Here is a 12,722-nt window from a genome sequence, read left to right as displayed (position 1 = left end):
CAAAATAATTCTGACATTAACAAGTTTGCTGAGGTTAACATCTGCCTGTTTTTGTCTCGGAAGTGACTTGAGCACCAAAGGAGTTTAAAGAACATGAAGAGTGCATTTCCTTGTCTTAGGGTGCTCCTGTGCCTCATGATGGGTCTTTACACATATCCTCGTACAGGTCTTTCAGTTCTGGAAAAATGCTCTGGATAGGACTTGTCAAAAGCATTCAACACAGCCCCATCTGTTCCCACCACAGTTTGGGGCAAGAGGTCGGTAAAACCCAGTAGGGCAGAGAGGCATAAGCTGTATATTACATGACTGTTCTTGCCATTGTCACTTGTGCTCTGAGGACTTCAGTGACGCAGGAGATGGCTCATCAGTGCTCATCTTGGCCCAGGCTATAAAGACAAAGTCTTAACAAAGATGACATTTACAAGAAAATTTAAGTCACAATCAGCCGGAACAAAGCATTACAGAATGGCACTAGGTTTATGATAGTACCTTTTCTTTGTACAAAATACCCCTTTTCTCAAGCTGATTACACCGTTGAGCATGAAGCATCATCTTACTGAAAATGAGCAGGAATTGGTTGTTTCGCATGCAGCAATCAGAAGAGAGGTAGGTACAGTTCCAAATAAAGTGGCACCTTGTAACGTGGGCTAGAACATGAAGCTAGAAATTCATGAGTGTTTAAAGCCATGCTCACACCTTGTAGTTTCAAACCTACTCGGGTTAGTCTGCTTTTCTTGCCTGAAGCCTAGGAACAGTTTTAAACCTAGTAATAGTTTTCTACGATTCGAGTAAAACAGAATTTTTAGTATCTGCAAAAAAAAAAAAAAAAAAAAGCAAAAAAAAAAAGCAGGTGGATGAATTGGAACATGGTAAAGATCTGTTCAAGAGCAAACACCAGAAAACAGATGAGAGAGAGATCAGAACACAAGTGAATAGGCTTGCACACTCTTTGCAGCACCGTCCTCATCTCTTAAGCTATTGATGGCAGCCTAAGAGAGGAGCCCCAGGCAGCAGCCCTGCTGCAAAAGGACCACTGCCAGTTCCACTCATGGTGCAGAAAGCAGGAGGGCAGTTCATCTGCCGGTGTCTGTTCATTCTGCAACAGTTTATAAAGCAGTGAAAGATTTTAAGTGGAAAACCCTTAAGCAGAAGACTCTTTTTGGTTTTCCCTTAAGCAGAAGACTCTTTTTGGTTTTGGCTTCCCTGCCTCTCAGCACAGAGTAAATTCATACAAGGATAGATCCTGAGAACAAATTACCTTTCCCCTCATAAACTGAACGCTGCTGTAAGTCTTTGCATTTCCCTTGTTCTCATTCAGAGCAATGGCACAGGAATCAAATGCAATAAAAATCTGTTGCTAAAACATAACCTGAAACACGACCCAGGCTGAAGGAACAACTGTCGCACTTTGCACACAATTCAGAAGGGCATTTGAGTTCCTGCTGTCACCAGAAGTTGTATTTTAATCGTTAGAGAACATGATATGCCTGGGACTGCGTGCAAGAGCTGCACAACACTGCAACATGAGCAACAGCCAGTATTTTTCCTTGGTTCATGCTAGGCAAACTGTCATAGTTTCTTTTCTCTCTATCTGATTTTATGCCAACATGTACCCAGAAAGCTGTCGTCTAGTCTTTCTGTCCCCGTGATGTATTGCACCAATCTCTTATTTCCCACAAGCTCATTTCTAAAAGAGCTTCTGTTCATTTATGTCTGCCTCATAAAAGATCTGCATTGTTTTTCTCCCCACCCCTGCCAAGACTAATAAAGAAACATTTTGCTAAGAAAAAACTCGAGCATCAATCAGATTTCATAACTGATTAGCTGGGAGATACTCTGGCTGCATTCGCAATTGGCCTCTTTCAACTGTTTTTGCTTCTAAAATTAGCTTAGCTATTTCCTGCGAGAAGTTTCAGGATAGAAGCAGAGACGCCCACAAGGCAGCACATTCGGGCTGTGAAAAGCTGATCGGGCTACCCAAGAAACCAGAGGAACTGCTCATCTCCCTGCCACCAGCGTGGCCATGGGAGCCCCACGCTGCAAGGTGCAGCCAGGAGTCCTGCATCTGTAAGCCTGATGTGGCAAGGGAAAGTCAGGAATGGGTGTGTAAGACAAAGCACTGCTCATTAACTTCATCCCCTACATAACCAGGGTTCCCGTTATTATTTATGCCCAGGCTCGTTCCCACTTGGCTTGCTGCTGAGCAGCCAACACCTCACCTCTGCCAACAGCAGGATTCACGTGTCCTGGAGATGCCCTGGGTGCAACACCTCAGCCACCAGATGGTAGAAGTAGTCATTTATAAAAATGGTTCATACCCTCATGCATAAACAGATGCTCTACCCCAATTTTCAGGAGTTGTTTTCTCCAGCCAATTTACTCGCTCCTGTGAGATTCCACAGGGTAAATTCTGGGAAGTCCGAACAACCCCTGTGTGAGCAACATGTTTACACCGCACTCCGTGCAGGCCCTATTTACTCTGCTTTACACACTTCTGACTGCAGAAAAAGGTTGGACCTTGATAAAAAATAAGTTACAATTACTTCTCGGAGACGTGTACATTTTCTCCCTTTGCTCAGGTTTACTTTCTGCCACCGGGCAGGCAGCATTATGAAACACAAGCAGAGTGGCTGCTTCTGGTCACGGTGCAGTCAGTCTCATGCAAGATATTTACCAGGAGACATTTCCTTTTCAAACGAGGAGCTGACAAAACCATGTCTTGCTATGGACTGCTCTAAAGCACAGGCTGGGAACGTGTATTTCTGAGCGAGATGCAGTTTCTGAAAATAACTTGGTAGAAGAACACGATAAGACACCGTGACTGCTTCTGAAGCTCTGCTCAAGGAGTGCTCTTAAAGAAAAAAAGTAATCAAGTTGTAACAGAAAGGTCTAATAAAGGTGCCATCCCCCTGAAGTCTGTGATGACATTTTATCATAGTAATGCCAGAGGAGCAGTTAGGCACATTTGGACTAAGGTACACCTAGAGAAGATAGGCATAGAGTTTCTTTATCTAACATGTACTGTATAAAGAGAATAGATCCTTGGTAACTGAATGAAGCCAGCTTCATGAGACACATGAGACACAGCCCAAGTTTCTGTGACATTGCATATCTCACCCGGCTAGGAGAGCCAGGTAACAATTCTTTTACTTTGTCATTTTTTTTTTTTTTTTTTTTTTTTTTTTAGAGGAAGAGGTGGAAAGAAACCTTTTATAATTGACAACAGAGCAAAATAACAGCATTATCCATGTAGCATTTTTGAACTCAAAAGGTTGTTGAGAAAAAAAAAAGATTTCATCAAAACAATCACTGAGATACTGATACTGGCAACGTTAGGCCAACTTCCTCTTGTGTATGCACAGACAGTAACATGGCTTCTTACAAACATACAACGCAACATGGCTGCTCACGAAGGTGACACATAATACTCCAAATAAAAAACAGAGAAAATTGTACGAAAGAAAACAACAAGCAAAATAACAAGAACAGAAAGCCATTAGCTGCAAGTCTGGAGGCAAAACCGGATGCTGTTACAGTTCTTTTCAGTCCTGTTAACAATTTAGGCAGTGTTTAAACTGTGGGCATGACTGCTCTCTTCACAAGTCACTGCCAAGGTCTCAAGGAAGAAGATATAAAATGGATCATATGAGAGTCGATGCACTGAATGTGAGCACCAACCTCCTCGTTTAAGGAATTCCCCCCCAAACAACATAAAGGTAATTTATTCTATTGAATTAGTATCAACTTTTAAGAGGTTGTAATTAAATTAATGTACACCCCTACTCTGCTAACATAAGATTACACCAGGCTGACTATTCCCAGGGACTCTGTCTTGCATGAATTGTATTAAAAAGTTAATTTTTCTTTGCATACTTAAAACCAAATCACGTTAGAGCCTGTAAATTATAATCCAATTACACTGTTCAGCCTCATTTAGACCTCCTGCTAAAGGAGGTCAGCACAAACAGGCAAATCCAAGAAGCTACAGCTGTGCTTTACTACAGCTGGGCATGGAAATCCCAGAGCCAAGGAGCCAGCAGAGCCCAAGCAGGAGCTGAGCACAGTGTGTGCATTACACACAGCCACTCATTTGGGGATGTGCTGCGCAGTTTCTCCTTATCATCATCAACACCAAGATACATTTTCAAAAGCAGCACATCACCTTAAATATACGTTGCCAGAGAAGAAGACATCCTAAGTAGCAGGAGGCAATGATTTTCACAGAAATATTGTGGATACAGCCACAGTAAAGAATCTTGGGATTTCAGCTTGTACCTTTTTGTCAGTTGGGTTTCAGTAGGTCCTGCTCACTACTTCAGCATGGAAAGAGAAGTTTGGCAGTGTTGACAGCAGCCAGGAAGACAGAAACTCCTACAAGTCGGTTTGGCCAGCAGCAAACACTGAATGTGATGCTGCCCTAAATCCTCCCCACCTCTGCTGCTGGTGCCAGATGTGGAGCTGAGGAGAACATGAGGATGAAGACAGGCACACAGAGCCTAGAGTGCACGTCATAAGAACACTTCACAGCAGATCTGTCAAGAGAAGGGCAGGCTTTGCACTTTTAAAGATACACAAGAAAAATTGTGGTGATGGTCCTTACCTGCTCCATAACCCCCTCGTGGTTACAGCATTGCCCAAGGAAGAAGTGAGACGTCCTCCCTGTTCCCACAATGAGGCCGCTGGAGGGGCAGATGTACCTTAATCTGGATGGAATCAGGAGATAAAAATACAACTAAAAACCTGTATCACTGTCCCTCCAGCAAATGGCAAAGAGCTTTCTACATCAGTCTCTGCTTGCTCGATTTCTTGTGTTTTCACTCAAATTACCCAGAATGAATTTACCTTATTTAACTTTGTCTTGTGGCCATACTGTAGGCTATGTAGACACAGCTAAAAACATGAAGAGCACATAGCTAGAGAGGATCCTATGCTATTTGCTCTTTCCTTGGAGCTCAGGACAAGATACTCCTTGATGGGATATTCTGAAGGCACGGGGAGCCAGAAGGGGTTCTCCTGCAGGAAGACATCCAGATTTGGTACTGCCTGGCTCAGAGAGAGTCAGCTCTGCAGCAAGCTCATCCTCCCCAGCTCCTGACAGAAGATACCTTTGGAAAAATTAAATATCATCCCCCAGATCATCCTCCGTCTGTATCAGAAGCCTTCCTGGACACGTCAGGCATCATGAAGCCTGCAATGTGGTCCAAAACTAAAAAAATCCCTTATAGCCGTGAGGCACAAGAAGAATTGGCTGCTTTGATAAACCCTAAAGTAGTTTTTACTGCAAAGCAAGTGCAAGTACAAACTAGTTAGTGTGTTTGCTTTATTAATTCTGCATGTGCTAACCGTGTATGTGGCAAATCACAAACTTAAAAGTAAAAAATATGCTGTAAGTACAAATGCTTCCAATGTTTCCAAAGTCCATTGAGGAAACTGGAAAAAAGAGATCAAAGTATCAATGAGGAAGTGACCTTTGTCTGTCCCTTCTATAGAGTAGTCAAAGGAATGGGACTCTATGCTTTATTCTCAAAGATAAAAAGTAGAAGTGTACTACAGGACAAGATTAAATAATCAGTACTTCATGCAAAACAGACTATTTTAATAGCTTGTAATTTTAAAGTAGCATTTGCATCTCCAAATATCAACCCACTTTCTTGTGCTTCAAGTGCTTTAACATGAACTCATGACATTGTGAAATTTCACTTGACCGTGTTGCAAAAGAAAAATGTCAGGAGAAGAAATAAAATATTAAATAAATATAGGTTTATGTAAAAAAAAAAAAAAAAAAAAGGGTGGGGGGAGAAGAAGGGTAGGAACAGTACATAGAAGCTTTCCAACTTTACTAGTTTGTTACATGGTTTATCAGAATGAAATAGTGACCTTAAACACTGAGCTTTTACCAAGTTTGTAAATAAGCAAGAGAACAGTAAAGCATAAAACCTCTTATAAATAATGAACTAAGAACAATATGGACTGAAGCCCAGTCTAAATTAAACATCTCATGTTTAACTCATTGCTGTCTCAAAGATGTTCTGAACTTAGTTTTATTTACGGCATGACAGGACATGCTACAGGTATTTCTTATCTGCAACAGCTGTACACTAGCACTTGAGACGAAAACTGTTTGGAACTACAGCAAGTAGCTACTCAAAGGCAGTGAGCTGATGGCCTGTGTAAGTTACATATGCAGGCATGAGCCCTACTGTGTCTGCACAAATTATTTATGCAAGAAACCTGACTTGAGCAGACTCTTCATATGTGCATAAATATTTGCAGAACTGGGAATCAGTCAAATGCTGAGAAAAAACCCTCTTACACTAAATAAACAAATAAATATTCAAATACCTTGTGACAACATCTGAAAAAGTTGTGAGGCTCTCAACTAAGTCCCAATGTTAATCACATCTTCACAAGAAAAGGGTAACAAACAACTTCTTTGCCTGTGTGTTTGAGACATAAGACCACATGTAATTGAAACAAACAATTAACATCACTCATCATTAAAAACCATCGGGCCATGGCAGTTTTTTCTCCAGTGGAACGGCTGATGCATCTGACGTAGTGTCTGATTTTTCAGTCAAATATTTTTATTTTCTTTGGGGAAGCAGTATTTGAATGTACCATTTCAAAATGAAGGATCTTGTACAGACAAATGCAGCCTTTATACCAGAACAAGGATCTGGACTTCGGCTTCACTGCAGCAAAGATTGCTATCTTTAGAGCTTGGCGTTTGCCATATAGCAAGTAATTATATTTACCAAGATACGAGGACTGTAAATTCAGAGTGTATGTCTAAAATAGAACCTGAAGCATACAATGTACCCGCTGTCTGCTACGAGCACAGTCATTAACATTTTACAGCAGTTGTGACCTATAAACTCCGTGTGCTGTGTACTGCGTTTGTGTACGCAACAAACCATGTGGTAGGCAGAAGTCACCGAATGCAGCTCTGCAGAGCAAGAACGGCTATTGTCAAAAGAAAGGCTCCATGCAAGTCTTTGCACATCTATGTATATCTCCAGGTGCCACCTACAGGAATGTATGGACACAGAAGAGAAAATTTAATGATCTTGTACTGCACAGCAGAAAAGTCATCCAGATGTGCTCAGTGGAAAATCATTTCCTGTGACATTAATATTAATGAAAACCAGCATGTGCATTATAAGAATAAAGAGCAAAGCTTGTTTCCTTTCTACACAAACCACGTTCTTCTCTTCTGTTGCTCTCCTATCACACAACCAAAACTTATTTTCAAGTGCTTCTTCCATGCACAATACAAACTTTCTCCCCACTGTCACCTCCAGCTTGCTGATAAGAAAAGTCTCGAGATGTGTTCTTTGTCAGTGCTATCCAACTCGCCTACTTCTTGCGTATTGTGTATATCTGGCTGTACTCAGCTGTTTTGGAACAAACTATGGCAAACCCATGATGCAATGATCCTGCTGCAAACACTGCATGCAATCCAACTGCTCCATCTAACATGAAAAACAAGCAGTCCTAGAATTACATAAATTTCTGCCCTTCTCATCGTCTCTTTTTTCTTCCACTTCAGCAGAAGCTTCCAAACACTTGTCTGTGTGATAGAGAAGGCCACTTCTCTCGTTTTCCCAATTTGGGTACTCTGTTGCTATTGAACTCCATTTTTCAGCTTGGATTTTAGAGTTTTCCTTAAACTCTTTGGGTAATTTCAATTCCAGCATCATCTTCTGTACAAATATTGCTTAGCTTCTCGAGACAGGAGAGCATTCAGCCTCTGCAGCTCGCTAAGCCCTATCATTTACACCTGGCTTCCTTTCAGCTAGTCACAGCTTTTACCATTTTTGGTTTCCTGAGTCCACATCACGCTCTAGGCACACTTAGTCAGATTTCTGTTAAGTGTCGCAGACAATACTGTTAATGTGAGTTTGGTGGCTTCAAACTGGTAGCAGATGGCACAGCATGCAGCTTGAAGTGATTCACGAAACATAAAAAGGATAACAATCTACTGGAAGTGTCTCATCCCACTTCAAAGCACTGAAGCAAAATTCCAGCTACACAGAATTCTGATTCCCTTGCATCATTTCCAGGGAAAACAACTAAAAATTTTTTTTCCGCTCCCCTTTCCATCACATAAACAATATTAGGGGCCAGGCCTCCAAAGCCAACCAGAGATTACAGCGTCTGATATTGAATAAATGAAAAAATATTTCTGAGACAGCCAAATATTCTCTTCTGGCTTTGACGTCTCTATTTCTGGTTTGTGGTGAAGTTACAGTTAAAATATTTCATGCATATAATACAAAGGGGCAGTTCATACCCCGTTTGGGAACTGACAATGCAAGAATGTGAAGTTCCCTAATATCACAGGGCTCTATCACAGGTAACATCCCACTCTCATGGTACTGCCAGCAACTTGACTTGAGTGCTTTTCGTAAAGAAGCAGTCTGATGATAAGTTATTGAGGATTGTTTTCACATTTAGGGTAAATTGCTACATCTTGGGATGGTGGAAGCATAAGCCAGGGAGAGCAGCATGTGCAGCAGAGTACACACTGAACAGTCTCTGGAGTCACTGCATTTGATTAAATTGACGAGTTGCTGAAGCATGAGTACAACACCAAGTGAAGGAAGAAGAGATGATCGATACCTAGAGGCATATTAAGCTCCAGAGAGCCAGTATGACCTCGTGATTGCTAGGAAAAATAGCTAACACAGAAACAGGAATCAAAACATTAAGCTAAGAAACCGAGGACATTGCAGTCAGAAAGCAATCCTAATACAGTTATACATACAGACCTCCCAAACAACCGAGGATTCTTTGAGACCTGATTTGATAAGCACAGATATAGATAGTTTTTTATTTGATTTAAATAAAGCACCAAGTCCCAGGCACAACTATGATTTTGATGGCACACCATATGCTTCAGTTTGACCCAGGTCAATGCAGCAGGCTGCAGAAGCACGGTGAGCACTGGGTACAGAGGGGAGCAGTCGGGAAGCAGCAGGGACACGGTGCTGTCCCAGGAAAGGACCTACAGGTCCAAGGTCAAGCCACAAAGTGACCCAGCAGATATGGATCAGGATCAGGTCTGTGGAGAGTAACCAGGGCCAGGCACCAGCAGTCATCACCAGGCAAGGTGTTTTTTCAGACCAAAGGTGTCAGTGGCTTTATTCTGGGTCATGCATTAAGTGCAAGAAGTTCAGGAATGTTCAAAATCCTCAAGCCTACCATTAAAACAGAAATACCTGGGGGTGGGGTGGTCCTTTAGGCAACATAGACATTTTCTCTATTCATCATGTCATTTTGCATGTTTGTTGTGCAATATCGAAGGCAAGTCAAATCATTGATTTAAATATATGTAATAATACAGTCTCAAAGTGGAAATAAATAATATCCTGCTGAAGCATAAAGCAAAGGCTAAAGTTCTACATCTAAACTTTGTTCCTTTGACTTTTTTCCTCAGTGGTAAGATTCAATTTTCAAGTAACTTTAGTTTTGAAGTTTGCATGTGCAGAACACGTTTCTTACCCAGAATGAACAATTACCTACAATCGCAGAAATCTTGAGAAAAAGAATTAATCACACTGCAAATAAAGAGAAATCCATTGCATTCACTATATCCTTCTTTTAAATTGGCACCATTTATTTGGCTCCAGTACATCTCTTCGCTTTAATCGACCAAACCTGTGGATGACATTTCTGGTATCTTAAGTATTTACCATTCATTCGGCGAGGAATTTACGACAAAATGCTTATGGGAACTTTCATGAATGACGGAAATACCTTCAGTTAAGCAACAACTAAACAGATTCCCCAAGCAGAACCAAATCTCCTCGTTGTTTTTATTGGACATCTCTCTTTTTTTTGCAGTGGGAGGAAGATCATTTTTATGTCTAATCAGTGATTTATTGTGAGTCACAAGAAGTGAATCAAATTTAATGGAAAATGAATCACATACCACAGCATCATCCATTATTGCTACTTCCTCAGGGTAAATTTCTTGCTGCTTATGGAATTCACTGATGTTTTTGTAGTCCTCGTCTGATACTCGCATGTTTCAAACACACTAAGAGGTTTAGATCCTTCATTACCTAACCTCATAAACTTAATGGAAACAATTGCAGGAAATGCTAACTGAATTAGCTTCTGTAGAAACAAACTGCAGAACATTCATGTAACAGCATACTTCAGACAGGGAATTGTTTGACGTAAAAATAAAGAGTGGATTTTTAAGAGTCAAAGCGAAAGGTCATGCTAAACGTTTGCCAGACTAAAACCTATGCTATAAGATGCTCAATATTGCAGAAAAATGCAAAATAAAGTGGTAAGATGAGGTGGTATTATGTTGAAAAGCTACTCAAAGAAACAGCATAGCAAGTATACAGATCTATTTGTATCATAACAAGCGGATAGGTCTAACTATATCTGAAAGGCATACTCAGGGTTATTAGGCTCTTATTTTTCTCTATTTTTGTAAATCTTATAACCTCACTGTTCAAAGGCGAGACCTTTGGAATATTGCAACAAAGAGAAATTAAACAAAGCATTACTTTATCTGCTGTTCATTCACACTTAAGAGTACGCCAACAATGTAGATCCAACTAATTACCAAAGGTCACAAGTCTTGCAAATTTAAGGCTTTAGCACCTGAAAGTGAAAAATAAATCTATTGTACACTGAAAGAAGAGTGAACTTCAATATTACTCCTCAAGGTAACACACATCTGCAGCACAAGATGTGGGAGGGAAAGAAGGATAGTTTCCTACAGGAACAGTTTGGAAGAATAAGCAAATACAATATTAAACACTTTTACTTGTGTGTGGGGAGGAAATCATTCTCCACTGTGGCTTTCCAGGAATAAAGAAAAATTTCTCTACCACTACAGCGGACTTAAATCACACTTAGTCCTTCTCAGACATTAAAATCATTAAACATTTATTTCTCAAAGAGGCTCTGTTTTCGATTATGTTCGGATAACTGTACCCATGGACTCCACATCTACAGTATCTACCTCCATCGCATCACGAGAATAAATACATCTACTATTTGATCTGACATTTAAGAAGCTGATATAGCAATGTGTATGTACAGATAGCATGATCATCTTCTCTGCAATACCCTTTTATTTAAAAGGATATTGTGAACTCTAAAGAAAAGCCAGATAAGCTCATTTGCATTACTTAATGAGAGAGACAGCCAAAAATAATTTTATTTTTTAACTTTAGGTATTGCAATCTAAGTGGAAGAACTACTAGTAGTAACAGGTCATTTTCATGAACAGATGTAGAAATGCATAAACATCTATCCTTAACATATAAAAAGGCTGGCTTTATGTGTGTGTATATATAGTGTACACACACACACATCTTTATATTTATATAAATATGTCTTCCTAAATCTCCCTGTGGCCTTAAACAGAACAGGAGACTGTGTCACCAATACAACCATCTGTATCTAATCTTTCCTCTAATAACTTTCTTCTGCTCAGGGGTAACTTAACTTAAACTGTTCTGGTGCAGGTCCATTCTATTTTATTCTTCTGTGACCAAAATAAAATTTATTTGAAGTAATACAATAGGAAAGATAATATTTTCCCCTGAAGCAAACCCTTAAGGAGTGCAGTGGTATGTCTGACTTCATCTCTCCCTCCTAGCCAAAACCCGTGCTACTGTATTTTCACATGACTTTAACTGGGCAGCTACTCGCTCAAATCAAAACACTGTTGAACATGCAAATGTTTACCATTTATGTTTTAGAACTCATGTACAAAAAAAAAAAAAAAAAAAAAGTTACCCTGTGAAGGACAAAATCAGGTTACAGCAGAATTATTAATCTTGTCTATCAAAGCACTTAAAATATGAACTGCACTTGCTGTGAATATAACATGATTTTTAAAGAATCATTCAAGTCTGGTTGGTTGGTCAGCTCATTACAGTTATATCAAAAATAAATAAGTAATTGAATATCTTAGGTAATAAGGAGTAGAAGGCAATATCCCATGCATCTCAGGATAATGCCAAGTCCTTTACTATTCAGTGAATCACTATAGTGCTGATATCACATGGGTGTTCAGAGTGGTAAGTTGCTGGATCATAGTTTTCAGTGTTTCCTGTTTTAGCATTAATATATTTTTAAACTATAGCTTCAGTTATTTTTACAATTTTCATTAACTGGCTTCAAAAGCAATCAGCTAACAAACATGATCTCATGCTGCAGTTGTATTATTACACATCATTTGGCCTCAGTCACCAAAATTCAAGTGGGGGTAAACAGGATTAAAGCATGTCTAAACCCTGACTATTAATAAAGACAAACACGCTGCATTATTATTAAATCTAGCACTGACAGCCAAAGCTGAGCAGTGAGATCACACTGAAATTTTACAGTGCGATTTTATGCTAACAGACTCTTAGTAAGTGGGAGACACGCTGACCTCTTTTGGGGGACAGGAAACAGCAATGGTAAAGCACATTTCTTCACAGAAATTGAACTTACTGTTTGCTACCAGTATGGCCAAATTTCTGTTTTGACAGCTACTCCACAACATATGTTTTTTTTCCAGCAAAATGCACAGCCCTTGAAATAAATCAAAGCACAAGCCTTTCACCATACAGTAAAGAACAAAATACATCTTAATACTGTGAAAGAGAATAATACCCAAACCTCTATCTTGATTCTCCCCCACCCCAACACCTTTAATCTGGTAATTTATCAAATTCACTTACAGCTTTACATTGATGTGATAC

This window comes from Aythya ferina, assembly GCF_964211825.1.
Source record: "Aythya ferina genome assembly, chromosome: 8".
NCBI lineage: Eukaryota > Metazoa > Chordata > Aves > Anseriformes > Anatidae > Aythya > Aythya ferina.
This window is presented reverse-complemented; position numbering follows the sequence as displayed.